Source organism: Strongylocentrotus purpuratus, unplaced genomic scaffold, assembly GCF_000002235.5.
Source record: "Strongylocentrotus purpuratus isolate Spur 01 unplaced genomic scaffold, Spur_5.0 spur5_scaffold_3, whole genome shotgun sequence".
Classification (NCBI taxonomy): Eukaryota; Metazoa; Echinodermata; class Echinoidea; order Camarodonta; family Strongylocentrotidae; genus Strongylocentrotus; species Strongylocentrotus purpuratus.
The window spans coordinates 21,668,780-21,688,749 of record NW_022145609.1 but is presented as its reverse complement, the minus strand read 5'-3'; positions in this window follow the sequence as shown (position 1 = coordinate 21,688,749).

The following is a 19,970-nucleotide window of genomic DNA, read 5'->3' as shown; positions in this document are numbered from 1 at the left end:
CAATGATATTGATTGATCCAAGTACGATGAGACACACAGATAACGTCCGTTTTAGCAGGGATGAAATTGCATTTCTCATTTTTGACCATCATTGAATGTGATTTTTAAATAGTTTGCTGTTTAATGTGATTCCATCGCTTCGAATGAACTGATAATGTTTAAGCGGTGCTGTGAAGCAACACATTTAGCTTACATCTATAAATGGTGTGGACAACTTTTTTGGTTTGCGCCAGAACACAAGGGCCTGTATTCTACTCAAATTTAAACCGTCATCAAACCAATATCTGGTAAGTGAAATGCCAATGCCTGACCATCGCATATTCCAATGATTGCATTTAATTGAGACAACACTTGTCTTTGATTTGGATTTTATTGCATTTTTATCGAAACTGAATGTATATTTATATCATTTTCACAAAAATGAATTAAGCACAAGCACAATGGATGGGGGCTATCTTACATTTGCTCTGGTCACGATAACGGTCAGGGATTTTTTTTCGACAAATAAATAGGGGGATAGATTAAGGGTTATAATCAGGTTCTACATGTAGGTTATGATTATGGTCGGGTTCGCTTTTAATATGGTATGTTAATCGTGTCCTAGTAAGGAGTTAGGAATTTAGGAATTCGTTAAGTGTGGCAGATTGATCGCGTAGCAACCAACTATCACCGGAGCAGGAATCGTAAAATCATCTCGACCACTACGTACAAAAGAAAGAGATAGCCCCCCCCCCCCTTTGTGTATCGAAAATAATTGTTGTTATATCCGAGTAGCTGGTGATAGGCGAGGAAACGCTCATACTTTCCAGTTACTAACTCGACAGTGGAAGTAGAATTTAGACCTCCATGCCTCGACCCCATGACCACTGTCCCACGCTGTTACGAGAAAATAAGGTAATACTGTAAACAGTTTATATCACCCACCGAAATTGAAATAAATCAAAACCCGTCCTGTCATATTTAACCGAAAATATAACAACATTGCCGTTTTAATTGATGTCACACAGGTCATAACTCGTTGCTTTTGATTTAGAGCGTTGCTGGATTACTGGTTGTGAATAAAGAATAATCACATTTGCAAATTATGTGAAAGTTGCAATCTTCAGAAGTTGTAACTAGGCCTATCTTATCCTGTATCAGAAATATATCAGAGTTCCGTCGGTCTCTCCCTGTCTCTGTCTCTGTCTCTGTCTCTGTCTCTGTCTCTCTTTCTCTCTGTCTCTCTCTCTCTCTCTTTCTCCCTACCCTACCCACCCCTCTCCCTCTCTCTCTCTCTTTTCCATCCCCTCTCCCTCTCTCTCTCTCCCCTCTCTCTCTTTCTCCCCCTCTCTCTTTCTCTCCCTCTCTCTTTCTCTCTCTGTGTTTCTCTCCACCCATCTACCTCTATCTACTTTAATATGCTTTTATTCACTCGAACTTGATGCTAGAATGGACTTCTCTTTTAACACTGGTTAATCGCTCATCTGCAGGCCCGCAGGCCCTATTTCATACCTCGATATATAGACCATTTAAAATTCTGCTAATATATATATATATATATATATACTTGAACAAGTACCTGATGATATCAAAGAGCTAAACCAATGAACTAAGCCTCGCTCAATTTTGTGTTTATAATTGCGTATTAGTAACAAGCTAAACGCTATTTATGTATTTATCCTATATACTGTATAGCACGGAGCCCTGTGAGTACGTGTATATAGGATCATTGTCGCGTGAAGCTGCCATTCAATTACCATCATGTTATATACCTGAAAGAATTTGTACAGTTTCTTAAAAGTATTCTTCCTGGCGTTTTGTTATTATTGGCATTGAAAAGTACCTGTACGTTTCTTCACACGGAGAAATGTATACCCGCGTAAAACACAGGGTTATATCCTATTGAATAGCCAAGAACTTGATACTTAAGTGCGTGCTTTTGGTTGTAATACTAGATAAGAAGAAAATCGGAGGTGTGTGTGGAAAAGAGAGGAAATATGGGGGCGGGGTTGGGACTCGGGATGCATGCCCTTTCTAAGTGTCAGTTTGGGTTAATTTGTTGCTATCATAGTACAATAATTACTATTTGCCCATTACTTGTAGTTAAAGGTAAAGACCAGTTATGGTCATGCGATTGCATTGTGAAAGAAACGTTGTGGAATCGATCAGAAAAGGTTGATCATCTAGCATCTAGCATCTGCAAGGTTCTGGAATCATCAAAATGATAAGAAATTTGGTCCATTCTTCGTAAAGTTACAAGCACTATACACAGAAAGGTGTATATGGGACTACCCTATATCTCTCACAGACCATGAGAGAAACAAATTTACCAACTATATGAATTAGTAGGCGGTTTCCCGGCAAATTTTTTATCATCATGTATTAGTCAAAACATATCCTTTCACATGATTGGTAATGAGAGCTTCCATTTCATTTTTTGAAATTGGGGCGTTTCCAATACTGGTCTTTACCTTTAAAGGCACATAACCAACATAGAGCACTCAAAGCACTTAGAGCAATCAGTTCCTTTCGGGCACATTCAAAACCAATATTCCAGGAGTTAAAATTATTGAATGTGTATCAACTACATAACGCTATCTATTTGTGTTTCTATGCATCAATTATTGAGTATTATACAACACCTACCTGGATCCTTGTCATTTGATTGGACGATTGTTGGTCACATGATATTCAATAGATGGTATATTGCACGGTCGTGCATTTTTGGTTATATGCGCCGTGCATTTTTGGTTATATGCAGACTGCGTACCTCTCTGCTGCATGTGCGCGCGCGTATCCCTGCGTGTATCTGACGCGAAGGCAATCTGCATGTAATTGAGAAGGCTTGACTCGAACTGTAATTTATCTTTATAAGGAGTAAAGCATAATTTGTTGATTAACGTTCTATTAGGTCTTCTTCGATGTTGTATAAAACAAATAATGAATGTTTTTCATTCGTTTAATAGTGCAAATATTTTCATTCGTTGAAAGATTAACGTTAATTCTATTCAACTCGGCTGACGCCTCGTTGAATAGAATGTTAATCTTTCAACTCATGAACATATTCGCACTATTGAACTCATAACCATTCATTATTTGTATAATATATTACCACAGTCCCTTATTAGTACTGCTCTTTCGTAGAGCACAGACATGAGACAAGACAGAGATAAAATAAAAACCTAAGTATGCCTAAGGTAAGGACAACGCAAGGTTCATTTTCTGTGTCATACAGAGGCGTATGCTTCTGGAATGATTTACCTTTATCTCTACGGGAAAAAAGCTTCAGTTTCTTGGTTTCGTAGTACTTTAATAATAATAAATAATAATAGTGGGTTCTTGTATAGCGCTCATGTCTGTCAGATTTGACCCTCCTGGCGCTCCCGATTATTACCCTGGCTTTAGCACGGCTGCCATACGGCTCTCTAGCATTTCAAGGAATAAATTCCTACCAGGTACCCATTTACTTCACGTGGGTGGAGTGTGGCAAATGTAGATCAATGTCTTGCCAAAGGACATTAGTGCAGCGGCGGGACTCGAACCGCGGACCTTGTGATCGACAGTCCGGCGACGTATCCACTCGTCCACAACACCTCTACTTTAACTGCACATATGTTAATAGAATAACTTATGGTCACCTTTTGCTCAAGCTTCTTGCCTTTTATTATACAATAAACATGTACTCTTTATTTGTAGACAGTTATGATACTTTATTGTATTCTCTTATACGGAATGTTTATTTATACAAGTTTAGGCTTTGTGTACTAAGCACACATAATGTGTATTTTGTTTACATAGAATAGTAGCTTGTTGTACCAGTATTCAATAATTCATATATAAATACACAAATTGTTAAATGTTAAGATACTTTAGTTTAAAGGTACTAGACATGATGAACATCTTATGCTATTTTCTGGTCGCTATTATTCATTCGAGATATTTGTTAAACATACATTTATCATTATTATTATTGTTGTATCACTGTATTTGAACATTTGGATAATAAAACCTCAACTCAACTCAACTCATCTCAACTCAAAAAGCTTGAAATTGAAGATAGTTATGATGTATTTTGATGGTTGATTTTTATGCACAGTTTTAACACAAATCTGTTTTAATTGAATTTAATTGGAAATAATTTATTCACGAGCTGAATTACATGGAATGTAAACATCAAACATAGGAATCCAGAAGTTTAATTCAAATTTATATTTACTAAAAATGATCATTATATACCAGATTAGGCAATGAGATCTTCACAACAACAAAAAAGAGAGAATTATTGGATGCATGGTGGTACAACTCCGCCGAAAATATTTGTGCTCCGCGCCAATTTACTAACCGGACACTAACCTTTAACCCTATACTAAACCCGACCCACACCCGACACGAAAATGTTTTCAAGTTTTCTTCATTTTTTCTCTTTCCCTCTCTCTCTCTCTCTCTCTCTCTCTCTCTCACTTTCTACCACTCGATAAGAAGTACATGATCCCCTTGCCCCCTTGCCCCCTCCCCTTGTCCCACCTCCTCCAGCCCCCCCCCCCCCCCCCCGCCCCCCCCCCCGCCCCCCCCCCCCCCACTCGTCAATACCATCACCTCCTTGACGCTACGCTAATAGCTATGGATGAAGACCACGAAGAGAAAAGCAAATCCGGGTCATGTTCTACCCTACATCCTTGTAAAGTATCCATCAAGCAGTGTGACCGGAAGAGAGAAATTCCTCACCATCTTTCGATGGGCTGATAATGTGCTTATACTGGCAACTTTCCCCTTGTGAAGGGCTGATTTATCTCTTAAATAGCTTTCATAATCGGCTTTTCATATACAAGATATCCCCGAGAAGATCGCAATCAGCTAAATCGTACGTTCGCGATGTTCCCATGGTAAAAAATCCACAAGACTTAAATGAAAGCTCAAAAAAAAATCTCCCGTGTATCTGAACATGCGTGCATTGCACAATTGCACACATTGTATAAATCAGGATTTGTAGCGGTTAACAATAGTTTGCACATACAGCGTACGTCTCATTGACTTGGTTATGTTTAGACCCTTTTGTTTTCGTCAACTGATCTTTTTTTATAAAGGGCCTTTGCCGTTCTAGGCAAAGAATCTTTGCATGCAGCTGCGTAGTTTTGGTCTGTTGAGCCATTTAGGCGGCACTGTGCCGGGGGTAGGGAAGAGGGTGGAATCAGTCGTATTAAGAGTATGAAATGCGAGAGAACAATGCTATTTAGCATGTTTAGTAAGGATTGTAAGTGATATGAAAGTGAGTGTAACTACCAGATGCCTTAGCGTTGCCTCCTTCTCTTCCCTTTTAGTTTTTTTTTTGTTGTTGGCCTTTTTAAAGAATCGATGAGTGATACAATCTCTCACTAGTGTCCGCGCCTCATTAGTATTTCATCTTGAAATGTGAATAAGAATTTCTTTTTCTTTTTCTGATCGATGTAAACTCTATCATTAATTGTAATATAAGATATTGACTTGACTTTCGCTAACAGGCGGTTCACTCAGTGTATGGAATATCTGTCTTTTCCCTGCGAAATAATACTCCAAGTTTAAATGGATGGTGTGTAATACCACAGAATGATATGGCTCTTAAATATAGGATTACATAAAATATCGTGTCCGTCAAGGTGATGTCAAGGCTGGGGGAATTTGCATGTATATATTATGTTTAAATACTTATTCATGTATATTAACATGTTCATGGACATCTAAGTCATACAATATGTAATAAGAGCATGGGCCTTACTTTAGAGTTCTTCATCCTTGTATGACCCAGATATTCATTTATAAGTGATGTTTTATCAGGGTTAAACCCTTCTTTCATCAGTAATCCGTCTGCTTAACTCTGGTAGACTTACATCGATTGAAACATAATATGCAGTAGATATTGAAAGAAAATGCGATCTGTTCCAGGATTGCACATCATTAGAGTCTCATTGTATTACTTCACGAGTAGCTCATCTATTCCCATTGGCGAAAGAGGAGGCGCAGAGAGGGGGGGGGGTTGAAAGTTGGACCCCCTTCTTCCCGTTCAGCTTCTTTAGAAACACAATTTTAACCTCCTTTTGTGAATACGTTTCAGAAATTTCATTTAGGTGAATCATCCTGTTGAAATATGAATGATGCAGGGTAAATAATGAAGATAACAATATTTAGAATGCTATCGAAAGGAGGGGCTCATTGAATTATGCCTTTTTCTAACTTAGTTTGGGGGGGGGGGGTAATTGTCTTAAAAGATGGGACAGAGTCTCATCCATTTAGCAAGATAATAACAACGATGTGCCGTGTTCCATACAGCACGACATCTGCACTATGACCAGAATTAATATTTGATACCCGTCTTCTACAACGTGCCTATGTTTACACCATCATTAATGTTATTCATGCCTCTCCGCCTACAACGTACAAGCTTGCCGGGTGTTTCCGCGTCCGAACAACAACTGATTCGTTTGAAATATTGATTATCTTTAACAATTTATCCACGTAAAAATGCCAGTATCTTCTTCGACCTTTGAATGACAAATAGTATCATATAAAACCGACAACAGACCGACAAGAGACTAAATCCAAAATTGCAATACCTGGAACGGAAAAAATCAGTCGTTTGGATTCGTTGATGAAATAGTTTAGCGATGTGACTGAGGTTTGAACAACCATTTCAGTCTTTCTTTTCTTTACAAAACATGATTTGATTCATCCGAGGTTAAAATAAAAGCTCTATACCAAGGTATGCAAATACAAGATCTATTCGTCGATATATAGACATTGAAATGCTACTTATAAACAACATTAAAGCAGTGAAGTTTGCGGATCAGGTGATGTTCAAGTTAACAGCGTCCTGAAGGAATGCACTTTAATCCTTTGACTTCGGGTATCGAGTTAGCCCTGCACCAAGGTTATGGGACTGAGTATATTCGGTAGTCAATGGGATAGCTGTCGCACCCACACAGTCATGCTCGTCAAAAATCGATAACATTTTGAGGGTTTACCAGACAGTTTAAAAGCAAATGTATCTCCCATTAAGATAACATAGGACACTCCAACTGTCCATACGCGGATTCCTTGACATCTTAAACTCGTAAACAACGCTCACACAGAACTTAAACGAACATTGTGCATTAGTTTGATGACTATTGACACAGGCAAGGAAGTGGTAGATCTATGTAAAACCCAGCTGCCAGGTTTGGACAATAATTAAACTCAAAGATCCATCAGCATCCAGCATCCCAGTGACGTCTGACGTGTCTGGCGTTCCCCAAGGCACCGTCTTAGGGTCTATCTTGTTCCTCTTTTAATGTACGTGTGATATTATGTGTGTTTGTTCGAGCCAAGATCTAGGCATTCTCATGAACTGAATCAACTGAGTAGGACAAAGATCCATCACAGTACCAACAATTTTGTATAATTCTTTGTATAATATTTTGCAATTGTGAATCAACCGAAAGTATGAACCGATAATTGTTGACCGCTGGTCATCCCAACAGTCCCTGTAGGGAGAACCGTAATTTGGCCAATCAAATTGTTTCGCTGCAGCTCAGATGAAGTTATATTTCTCGAATCTATTAGAAAACATAAGTAATAATACATAAGAATTTGAAAGTGTGCGCTTTTTATCGGAGATCTCATCTGATGTGACCACATTCAAACTAACTTCCATCAAAAAAATAACAGTTAAACATAAACTAGCGCAAGCGTAGAAAAATGGACTGCAAAACAATAGATATTCATTTAAATACATCATAATCGACAAAAAAAGACTTGCCAAGTCACCAAGATAAGTTCAATGTAAATCACTGAGCAAAGGCTTTCGCCTCGCTAGAGAGAAGAAGTGTAGCTCTCATCAAATTGAAATAAATGATGTTTTATTAACGTGCCACTCAATTTGTTGTCTATGCACTTGAATCTGATCTGTTGTACCTGGCTGACTGGGGCGTGGAGGGTAGCATAGCCCTTGAGTGGAACATCGATCGAATCCCCTTTCTTATTGGTAAAATGATAGCTAGTTGTGGCGAAAATATTATTGAAGCTGCCCATTTTCGCCCAATAACCTTCGTGCTATCAGGTTATTTGTAGTTCACCAGACTTATGCTTAGGGCCTTTAGTCCGACCAAACCAATGTATATTGGTGATTAAAGGTATACCCAACTTGTTAGAGAAAACGATTATAGGGAATGCATTATTCGTAGAAAACTTTAGATAATTATGAAACCACATCGGGAAAACCCCAGGATATCAAAAGTTGTGTTGAAAAAGAAAAGTATGCCTCATTTTCACTTTGCTTTTCTTTCTATGAATGCTTTTCATGCAAGCACTTGGAAGAAAAAAAAATCAATCCCCATTACATTTTACTTTCAAATGATAGTAATACGATACCTGTATTCCTAATATGAATTGTCGTTGCATCTTTAATGACGAAAGTAGACGCCCGTAAACACGCAGCGGTAGCTAATGTTTGAAGTTGTGGTGTAATTACGCACTGTCTCATCATGCAATTTGAAAGAGAAGGGCATCTGAAAAATGGTAAACAAGCGTGTTATAAAGGGGGTCTAAACACAGAAGAACGGGCGATATTTCTGTGCTACCCCCACCCCCAATATTCCACTTCCATATTCTTAGGTTTTCTTGTTTGTTTCATTGAGTGTTTGTTTGTGACACGATGGCAACGACTTTCAAGAAATTGACTTTAGATCAGCTTCAAAATCATTTTGTCTCGCATTTAGAAATCCCGATCAGGTTACGTAATGATGTTATAGTCATACTGGCATATTTCTTGATGTTAAGCACAAAGCTCTGTGAAAAAAAGACCATAGGTTGAGTTTTTGAACGTCTTTGTGATCGAGTTCTGTTAATGTTTGGTTCAGTTTATGCCATACTTTCATCCAATCGAAAAAAAAGAAAACAAAAACATTTATTCTCCAAAGGAAATGAAGTGGGTCCAAGTTTGTTTGTGAACCACTGTTCTCCAGTTGGACAGATTTATAGTGTCTTCTTGAAATATGTTTAAACATTAACCTGAAAGTACTTGAAGTCGCATCACGTGCACCCCACGGCTTCTTCAAGATCAGTATCATAAAGATGATAGATCATCTGAAGTTTAACGTCACACCTTCCAATTAATCAATCCATTTAGTATTTTAGGCGCCAGAGAAATGGAAGTACCCTTCAGGAGTTTTTCCTCAATTAAGCCCTTCTCTGATATTTTTCTCTCTATATAGAAATTTTAGGGTTAAAGGTTGATTGTCTCCGATTAATATGCTTCAGTAAGTAGATATATTTTTCAATTTATATTTTAAATGTAGATCTCATAATATATGCTGGGGTAAAATAGGAAAGTAATGTAATGTCAGACATAACTAATACTGACGAAAAAGTTACATTATAATTCAGACTGAATCATAATATTTAAGTTGTATTCTCCGTTTTCTAATTGCGTTTCAGAAACAAAATTAAGGGGAAAAGGCCCAAAGTGTTTAAAATGTCGTTTTCGTTTTGCTCTGTTTTGCCCTTCTCTTTATTTATTTATTTATTTGTTTTGTTTTGTGTTTTGTGTTTTTTTTTTTTTGGGGGGGGGGGTTGTTCTTTCAATTTATCATGTGTTCATGCTTCTTGTTTCTTGAATTATAAATTGACAACTCTACTAAGGCTTTATTATTAGTAGTAGTAATATTATTATCACTGTTATTTTATATTGATTATTATTATCAGTTTTAATAGTAGTAATAGCAGAAAAGGCATTATGTTACTATCATTCATATTATTATTGTTATTAACTGTACTACTAATATCACCATTGATTTTATTTAGATTGTTTCATTTTCTATTTTACTTAATTTGGTACTTACCCTGGAGTACTAATGCAAGTTGTCTATCACTGCGATTCTCATGTTCATGCATTCCAAGAAACAAATCTATGCAGGGTCACCAGTCGAGATGATGGGTATGTGGGGTGTTATATACTTATCCTCACCACCCCTCTCCCAATAATCCTTTAACTTGCCGTTTTTACATCCTTAACATTTTGTCATTGGCAAAATACCATATAGAAGTATTGTGTTCTAGTGGATAGTCAGCGGACTTTACATCACAGGTTACGGTGTTCAAATCCCAACCCGGCACCAACGTCCTTTGGCAAGGCACTAATCTACACCTGCCACTCTCCACCCAGGTGTTAAATGGGTACTGGTAGCGAAAGATTCATTGATTACTTTCAACCCTATCAGAGCCGGGAAAAAACCGTAGTGGGTTGGGCACCTTGCGATGTGTGTGCGATATAAAAATATCTATTATAATTGCTATTACTGGTACGACCACGACTACTTGTTCTTCTTCTTTAATTTTTGATTATTTTTCGTCAGTTTTTTTTATCCTGCACCCTTGGCTCGAGTTTGAATTATTTTTCGAGGTCATATTTGTCTCCAAACTGTCATAACAGGGAAGAAAATAAATAAACAATATTCCCTGATTTCAAGGGTACTTCAGATACGACCCAAATGTCAAATCTTACAGTGACGGATTCATGACTCTTTGAAAAGGTGGGATGGGGGCATGGGTAAACAAAAATGGGATGACAAGCGAAAAGGGGTCAACCAATTTAGGTTGGGGCACACAAATAAAGATGTGCCCTATGGACCTACCCCTAAAATGTTTTGTTTTTGTTTGTTAATGAAGTGTTGTACGTCACATACACGCTAAGACACAAGGGTGCAATTGCGATGCATATTTGCATCCACCTACGCATATTTGGCAGAGAGTGCTGCTTTTGTAGGAAACAAATTCACCTATATTTCTTGATATTTAGACTCAGGATAATACTTATGAATTTATCATTATTATCTGGATGTGTAGGAGAAAAATGGAAGTGGCAAGCGAAAAGACTGACCGTCAATTTAGGTTGGGGGCACACGTACACAGATGTAACCCCCTTACAAAATAATACAATGAAATCAACTGTACTGGAGAAAAATAAAGGACAGAATTAAGAGGTTTGCGATTATAGTGTTTCCGTTCAAATGTTATTACTTTAAAACTCGGTGTGTAGAAACGAATTGAATTGGAGAAATATTTGTTGTTTAATTGTATCATTGATGAAAAAAACTAATTCAACTGAAATCCTCAAATTTTCCGTAAACCCAAGTTTAAGTCGGTTTCGCATACGGGTGGGTCTAATCGTCAACTCGCAAGTCGTTTTTTCTTTCACGCATACAGCAGTGGCAGTATATATTGTTACGACTAAATTTATGAATATTCATGATGATGTAAATGTACGTGTATAGGTGCAGTCTGATTTGTGGAATAGGAGATTAGTAAAAATTGTAATCAGAGTGTTAATGCAGGAAACTCCCCCTCCTCCTATATGCCAGAGTTTATTTTATTTGTGTGTGAGTCGATAAAGTGAATATTCCGTTAAGTCATGTAAACCGTCCACGGTAAAGTAATATTAATAACAATATAATTTGAATAAAATACACCAGCATATAACTCCAAACTATATAGTGAAAGCAATTTTTGTTTTATAGATTGGTTCCCTTTAAACACAAGTTAGATGTTGTGCTGAATTTGAAAGATATTTGCACGATATATGTGCAGATAATGTGGGAAGCTGATCACTTGGCCTGAAGGCTGCGTGCGCATTCGAACGGCCAGCAAGTCGTCTTGTGTTTCATAAACGAAAATAAGCCAAAGGATAAAGTACGAAAAGCCAGGCAATATTGCACCAAATTCCTAAGGTCGGGATGAACATTATTAAAGTTTTCAGGCCAAGGAAATTTACATTATTATCACATCTTGCGACAGTTTTTAGTAAGCCATTTTTAAAAGGTATGAAACAAAGGGGAAGACTTTTAATTCCATATCTTTTCCCCAATGGGCAATTTTAATTTTTATAGCCCTAACAAAAATCACATTTGCATTTAATACAACCAATATCATAACAATATTTGTATACATTATTATACTTGCTCCATCATAAGCGATCTTAAAGGGTACTCATTTCAAAGGCGATCATATTGCGTCATTCTCTCATGGTCCGTTTTCCTGGAAATGGTTCATATGAAAAGAAAATGAATAGACCATTTGAGCAACCTTTCCACAGCGGAAACAAAACTTGGTTTAGTAACTCAAAACTGTTAACATGTGAAAATCTAGAAATACAAACCGGTAGATTCTATTGATTTTAATATACGGAGTTTTCATAAAGTATGACTTACAAAACTTGTACAAAGTTAATGAACTTGCGCCTTGGCATATTCAGAAATTGATTAATGTTATTTATCAGAGTATCTCCGCATGCTGTAGACCTATTGCAAGTGTAATGACTTTTCAGGCCTCAGAAGGAGGGGGGATGAGGGGTTTATGAGGGTAAGACGTCCGTTACCTTTGTTGGATGAACTGGTTTTTAATCCCACTCCTTTTTTGTAATAGTTATGGAGGTTGTGTGTATATGTAAGTGTGTCGTTTCTTTTTCACTATTCAAAGACTTGCTGATTATACTATTTTCCATCTGCGGTGCTTTGAATAGTGCATTTTCTATGAATTTATGAATTAATATTTAATTAGAGAAGCCCATTCACCAAAGTTAGTTTTTCGCGGGACAGTTAAAATACGTAGTAATGTGAAGTTATGAATGAAAAGATACAATAACATTTAAGCATAAGTACCACACATTAATATTGCACATTATAAACAAAACCAAAAACGGGATTAAAAAAAAAAATCAATATTGCAATTTTGGACAGATGCAGATATTTTTCTGATCAGGGATTATTCTCGACCTTTTAGTTTTTTTAATTTGAGGGCACATTTAAAAAAATGTAATTGAAATAAACCAACAATGCTCTTCCCCCATCCAAACACCCCCCCCCCCCCCCCCCCCACGAAAAAAAGTTAATTGAAATGTCCATTGCATTACGAATCTACGAAATCTAAGAGCTCGGTTTTTAGACCTCAAAGACGTCAGTGCATCGCTGCGTAATATATAACTGTAATTCACGTCATTATCTTCTTCTATTTCTTATAATGTCATTCATATATCAATGGTTTTTATATGCTAGTATTAAACGAATACGTCTTACCATATTGACGGTAAAATGTTTTAAAGATAATTTGTGAAGAGATAACAAATATCAAATGGGAAAGTCTACATCAGGGATTGGCTTCTATTTTTTACAATGGTATATATCGCTCTCTCGGCACTTTCTTTTTGTCTTTCTCTTTCTTTCTCTCTCATTCTTTTTCTCTCACTTCCCTTACCCTTTCTCTCTTTCTCTATTTCCTCTCTCTCTCTCTCTCTCTATCTATATATCTCTCTAACTTCCACTCCCTCTCTCTATCTCTCCATCTCTCTCCGTTTTCTTTCTGCTATCGAAGGATTTGTTGTAGAGGTCATCCTCCCCGCATCCTCCCCATCATCCCTACCCTCCTATTATGACCTTTGCTATGAGTTATGCAATCCTCCTTCGATCTATCATCAGTCTCTTCGTTCAGTGTCTTCTTCTTCTTCAACATTAGTAACAAGGAATATAGAACGATATATGGAACCGTCTAAAGGAGGAGATACAAGTGACTCTCCCAGTAATAATAAATAGTGACCTTTCGCGATTTTACGCCGGACCCTTTGGCCGTATGATAAGATGCGATGCCATGTTAACAGCTCTTAGAATCGAAGTTGTCATAGATGTTACGGATATGTTTCCTGTCAAGTACTCTATCTGTCATTTGTCATTCATCAACTTAAAAGGTTCGTTCAGATATGGCGAGGTAAACCGCCGCAAAAACGCCACCGCTGCTCTTTTTACATGTAAAAGAATGGCAACTGCGCGCGAAAAAAGTCTTCAGGAAGAAAAAAAAAGATTCAGGAACGTGAAGCGTATTAGACTTTGCGTCATCAATTTAAATACCGCCGCGGTTTCACCATCTCATATCTGAACGAGTCGTGGCGTAACTCCCTCAACTATATATTTACAAGTCTGAAAAAGAATAAGACAATGTGATCAGGCCTTTGAATATGATGTAAAGTACGTGGGGGCTGCTGTCACTTAATTTGCGTAAAAACAATACATGTACATTTTACCCCCGCCTTCTGTTTGAATAAGTAATAGGATATCAATCTCTTTCTGAATCATTCCAGAGGAAGTGATTCACCCCCCCCCCCACACACTTATCTCTCTATTTATTCCTACAAAACATAGTTGCATGTCTCAGTTGATCGTCTTAAGCTGTCATACACGGCGAAATAAGCCCGAATGGATTCTCAAGCGGTAAAACTATAAGCCTTTAATGTGTGGTAAAGAAAATATGCAACCATTACTTCCTTAACACAATATAACAGAATGTCAGACATGTCAGATTCGTAAGTGAAGTCATTCATTGAAAATATTCGATATGCTGTAAGACAAATTCGGTGGATATACATGAAGTATAAATTTTGTGCAGCCCCCAAATATAAGTGTGGATATGAAATTGTTATTATACAAATGTTTGCGAGTGCAATAGTAAATATGCACTGCAATCAGGTTAAAGTCACAGTAGGATGATGAACGAGACTTCATGGCACAATCATTGGAAAGGCTATTGGATATTGGAAAAGGCTGTGGCAGTGCGTCTTCTCAGATAATAAATTGTTTGAACCATTCCAATCTGCATATATAGGAAGGGCCATGGGGTAGAAACCGCTCTTGTCAGAGTATCAAACGATATTCTTCGTACCGTTGATGATAAGAAGGCTGTTTTGTCTGGTATTAATCGATCTTTCATCAGCCTTTGAGTTTGACACTGTTGACCATAAATTGTTACTGAATCGTTTCAAGTCTCTTGGCATAGGAGGGGTTCTGCTCGACTGGATCGCATCATATCTTGATAAAAGATCACAAGTTGTTAAAATCGGTGAAACGTTGTCATCTCCCGTTCAGATTCATTTTGGTGTGCCGCAAGGGTCAGTCGTCGGGCCATTGTTTTTTAGCAATTTTTCTAGTCCTTTTGCCAAAATTGCTCATAAACACGGCGTAAGCATTCATTTGTATGCAGATGATACACCATAATTGTACGTTTCCTTAGACCCATCCGACCCTGCAAGTGAAATGTCTGCCAGGCATCGTCTACAGGCTACTATAGAACATATGAGGTCATGGATGCTCATTAATAAGTTGAAATTAAATGAGAGTAAAACAGGGTTGTTTATAGTTACTTCTAAGTCACAACATCATTTGATCAAGGACCGTAACTCCCATATTCGGGCTGCTCCATGAGTTCGAAATATCGGTGTTATATTTGACGAGAACATGTGCATGAATGCCCACGTGAAGCAGATCTGTCAATCAGTGTATTATAACATTCATAATATTAATAGCATTCAAAAGGTCCTTGACCATAAGTCTGCTGCTATGCTTATACGTGCATTTGTTTTATCTCAATTAGATATTGGCAATGCTCTTCTTTTCAATATTACTTCACGAAATTTTGACAAACTTCAACATGCTCAGAATGCAGCTACCAGGGTTTTATCAGGGACATCTAAATATGATCACCTTTCTCATGTTTTCAAAAATCTGCACTGGTTGCAAATCCTCAAGCGCATAGAATTCAAAATCCTTCTCCTCACATGGAAGGCTGTGAATGGATTGGCACCAAACTATTCACAAACCTTGTTATTTCATATACACCAGCTCTTAGTCCAAGATCATCACACCAGCATCTTCTTAAGATTCCCAAGACCGAGTAGCCTGTGGCCTATGCAACTGCAGCACTTTATATTTGGAATAATTTTGCATTTAAGTTGAGAATCAGAACTTCGTTAGAGACCTTTAAATCCAAGCTGAAATCTCATCTTTTTAAAACAAAACCTGTACTTAGCACTATGACACTCATCCAAACTCTCATATTCTTCCTATTTTTCTTGTGCGCCTCGGAATAGAATTGTCTAGATAGACGGCGCTATATAAATGCCTATTATTATTATCATTATTATTATCATGCATAGTATACCATGACATTAATGTATAAATCGGTTATAAACTGATACTAAAAGGCAAGCATGCAGTTGCAAATTCCTTATCTTTTGTTAAATTATTTGTTTAACTTAATTACTTTTTTCATATTGTGAACCGGTCTGATGGTCTCCCAAAATAAATCTTATTTCTTAAAAGGACATTGCACTCATTCTTAGAAAATGGCGTTATAGTTTACTGGAAGTAATATTATCACAATTGAATATACTAATATCAATTAGGAATTTCCATGAATTGGAGCTTGTTAGCACAATAAAATCCAATTGTACAGCATGTTTTCCCCTTCCCTTTACTGTGTTTCTTTCCCTTTATCTGAATCAGTTCACTTACGTCCATTAGGCCACGGGCGCCTGTTTCACTTGATGCAACCTTAGGATGCAACAGACATTAACAGCAAATGCGTTCCACTACTCCCTGAAAGCTCCCTGGGAAAAGAATTGATGGATTACCCCGTCCCCTGAGAGCAAGAAGGGCGCTGACTCCGTGTAACCGGATATGTATTAATGCCCTTCTGGCTGTAAGCAGATTACCATGGACATCTACATCCATTGCAATCACAACCTCTGCGTCTATCCTCCGACGTGAGAGGAAAGTTCAGAAACACAACATTTTAACAAGACATGAAGCATTAAGCACGTTTGGTTAGCTGTCATCAGGCCCAATGCTTAGCTCGTGCTTTAAATTTTCCGCAAAGAATAAGTACCCGAAAGGTCTAGAACCTCTGTCCATCCTGACATTAATCTGACTAGAAATGCTAATATTAAGAAAGAAAAGGATGAAACGTGATGTACGATACAACTATTTATTATATCAATATAATATTAAAAACAATCATAACAAGTGGGTTTTAGCATAGCACTCTTGTCTGTCATATTTGACACCAATGGCGCTCCACAATTATTTACCCGGCTCCAGCATCGCTGCTATTATGGAGCTTTAGCATTTCAAGGAATTTATTACTGCCCGGTACCAGATTACTTGCAAATGGACATTAGTACCGCGGCGGGACTCGAACCGCGAATTATATGATAGACAGTCCAGTGACGTATCCACAAGACCACGACACCGTGACCTTCATATTATGGCGAATGGTACCAGACACATTTAGCGCTGCAAACGGGTGCGAAAAAAGTTTCGGCAAATTTGACATATCAGACCATAAAATTCATAAAAGAATAATTATGGTCTCTTTTTACCCAGGGTAGCCGCGTCAGTATCAATAATGTCTTTTTCCTGCGGACCCGGCCTTCAATGTTAAGCAAGATAAGTTAAGACGTTCAGGCATTCAGGGAATTTCTTTTTACCGGATCCAATTGTCTTCACCTGGATGGAGAGCGGTAAAAAAATAGAAATGGAGATGCACAGCAAGAATTAGAGGAAGGGATGAAAAGAGAGAGATTTTAGAGAGAAAGAGAGAGAGAGATAAAGAGAGGGGGAGAATGAAATTTGAAAAAAGGCGAGTATACAAGAAGATTTATTTACATCTATATATAGGCCTTCCATCCGAGGCCAACCATTACTGAAGTAAAAACATCCATTCGCCAGGAGATTTCTGAGAAAAGCGTATGATCGCATTTTAAAGGCTTAGACGACTCCTTGAAAAGGAGCGATATGTTTTTCAACAAACATGCTAAGCATAATTACGTCGATCATATTCCATAGCTTTAGTTTTTGCATATACCCCGACTTTATTCGCATCCATTCCCCTTACTTTGTAAACATGCCGATCGGTGGTTTACAAAACATAGGGAAATTATCAGAATTAGAGAGAGAGAGAGAGAGAGATAGAGTCAGAAAGTGGAAAAGTGCCACACCTACCCGAGATACTGAAGCGTGTAATTGTGTTCGCGTTTAAGTGTCGTCCTATCAATAATCAGGTAATAATGTTCAGTTATTTATTGGTCACTGAGTTTGTCTATGACGTCATTCGATAAAGAATGAAGAAACGAAAGATCCAGTTCATGTTAATATGAAAATGATGTGTAAAAGATCGACATGATGGGCAATACAACATCATTTTACTTACTGCATTTAAAAGACCTCATTAAACGTTCATAATGGCATCATCAATATGCCACTGAAATGGGCAATCCGCCATATTTATGATTTAACATATAGTTCAACCTATTGAAAAGAAAGAAAGAAACAAAGACCTATTGAAGCTCATCTTTGTCATCGTAAAACATTATTCACTAGCATTAAATATCTTTCCATCATTATGGGTATATATATATATATATATATCAAAGTATACCTGCATGAAGTGGCCCTTTCCTTAAGTATTGAATATGACACGAGCCAAGGCGATAACGGTCGGACCTGTACGGTTTTTATTAATGTCCTGTAAAGTGAAGACAAATGGCTTGTCCAAATGGTGCATTCTTCTTAATGTCGATGTTAAAAGCATCAGCTATAAAAAACTGCTTCCGAACGGGGTTTAAGAAATCACCATGGATACAGTGCCGTTTTTTTTTACAGAAAAGTATGCCTATAGGAATTCCTTCCACATTCTGCCAAAATAGAAGTATTCACTCATCAAAGCGTATAAATACCCGATTTGTATCCTATTAGTCCATATAAGATTCAATGGAAATCTGCTGGTCGGCTGAATATCAATGATAATTTTTTTTATAAATTTAGAGCGATCGTAAAACGAGAAAGCGGACTCGACAGCGTGTTAGCATAACGTATGTGAGGTTAACCGTTACCCTAGAAACTAGTTAGTTAGTGTCTAGAGAAATATAATTTCTGCGCTTCGAAGATTTACTACTAATGAATAAGCTGATCCCCTTTGATTACGTTCTAATTTCTCTTGAACATTTGAAGCACTATATAACGAAGGAATAGTAGTAAATGACGGGAAACTCCCTCAATATGATGCACATTACTCTTAATGATGTTAAATTTCATTTTCATTTCATTTTCATTTCCATTTATTCATATATAAACTAAATCAAAAGGGCAAATTCGTGCCAACATTAATAGACAACAAGAGAGTGTTAAATCATTACGGTGGTAATAAAATAGAAAGGAAATGTTCATCCCGCAAAAACACACAACACACACGCACACACGTACAACACACACGCACAACCGCTCACGCACACACACACACGCACTCAATAGGACATATATTACTTTTACTATAAACAAATCGCCAATGATGACTTAAAATGCACAGGGCAAGAGCACGTACAGAATTTGTCCGAAGAAAATAACTCTTTTCTTCACGATACACTTACATTTAGAGATGTCCTCCAAATTCCATACTTCATTTCAGCCGGTATATCTCAGCTTTTATTTCTACTCCATGCCAAATTAATTTCTCGAGATCGGTTTTTTTATTTTTAGGAAACACGTTTTGTCACTTCGAATGGCCTTCACGATCGCCTATTGATAATCGTGAACGACTGCGTTCTTCCTCCAAAATCACCGTTGACGAGTTCCCATTGACATTTCCAAATCACCGTTTCACTTTGAAAGTAAACGCGCACACTAACCAGGTTGCGTTTACTTTGTCGCTGAAAGTCTTTTTTTCGCAAAATAATTTTACATATGTTAATGACTAAACACTACAATGCAAATTCGTTTCATGGGGAATTGAGGGGTTTCTACGTTTTACCTGGTATAAGTAAGAGTGTATGAATAAAGAGATATGATTTAAATAACATAACATAATAAAATACAGTTACAGTACATTAATGACACTGTTTCTGGTGTTTGTCATTGTAGAGGAGATGTAGAAAACTTGTGCCTGAGCTGTTTAATTTGGGAAAATATGATAATTTTTTTTAAATGCCAAATTTACATCTTATTATAAAGAGTTTATACAGTAAGTAATTAATAGTATTACACAGGGGCGGCAATTTCTTTCATGACCGGGGGCAAAATGCAAGGGACGAGGGAGCATAGTGTAAACTGTGCGTACGTGATACCAACGGAATACAGATCTCTACAATTATAGTTACTTGTGCATTTTGAAGG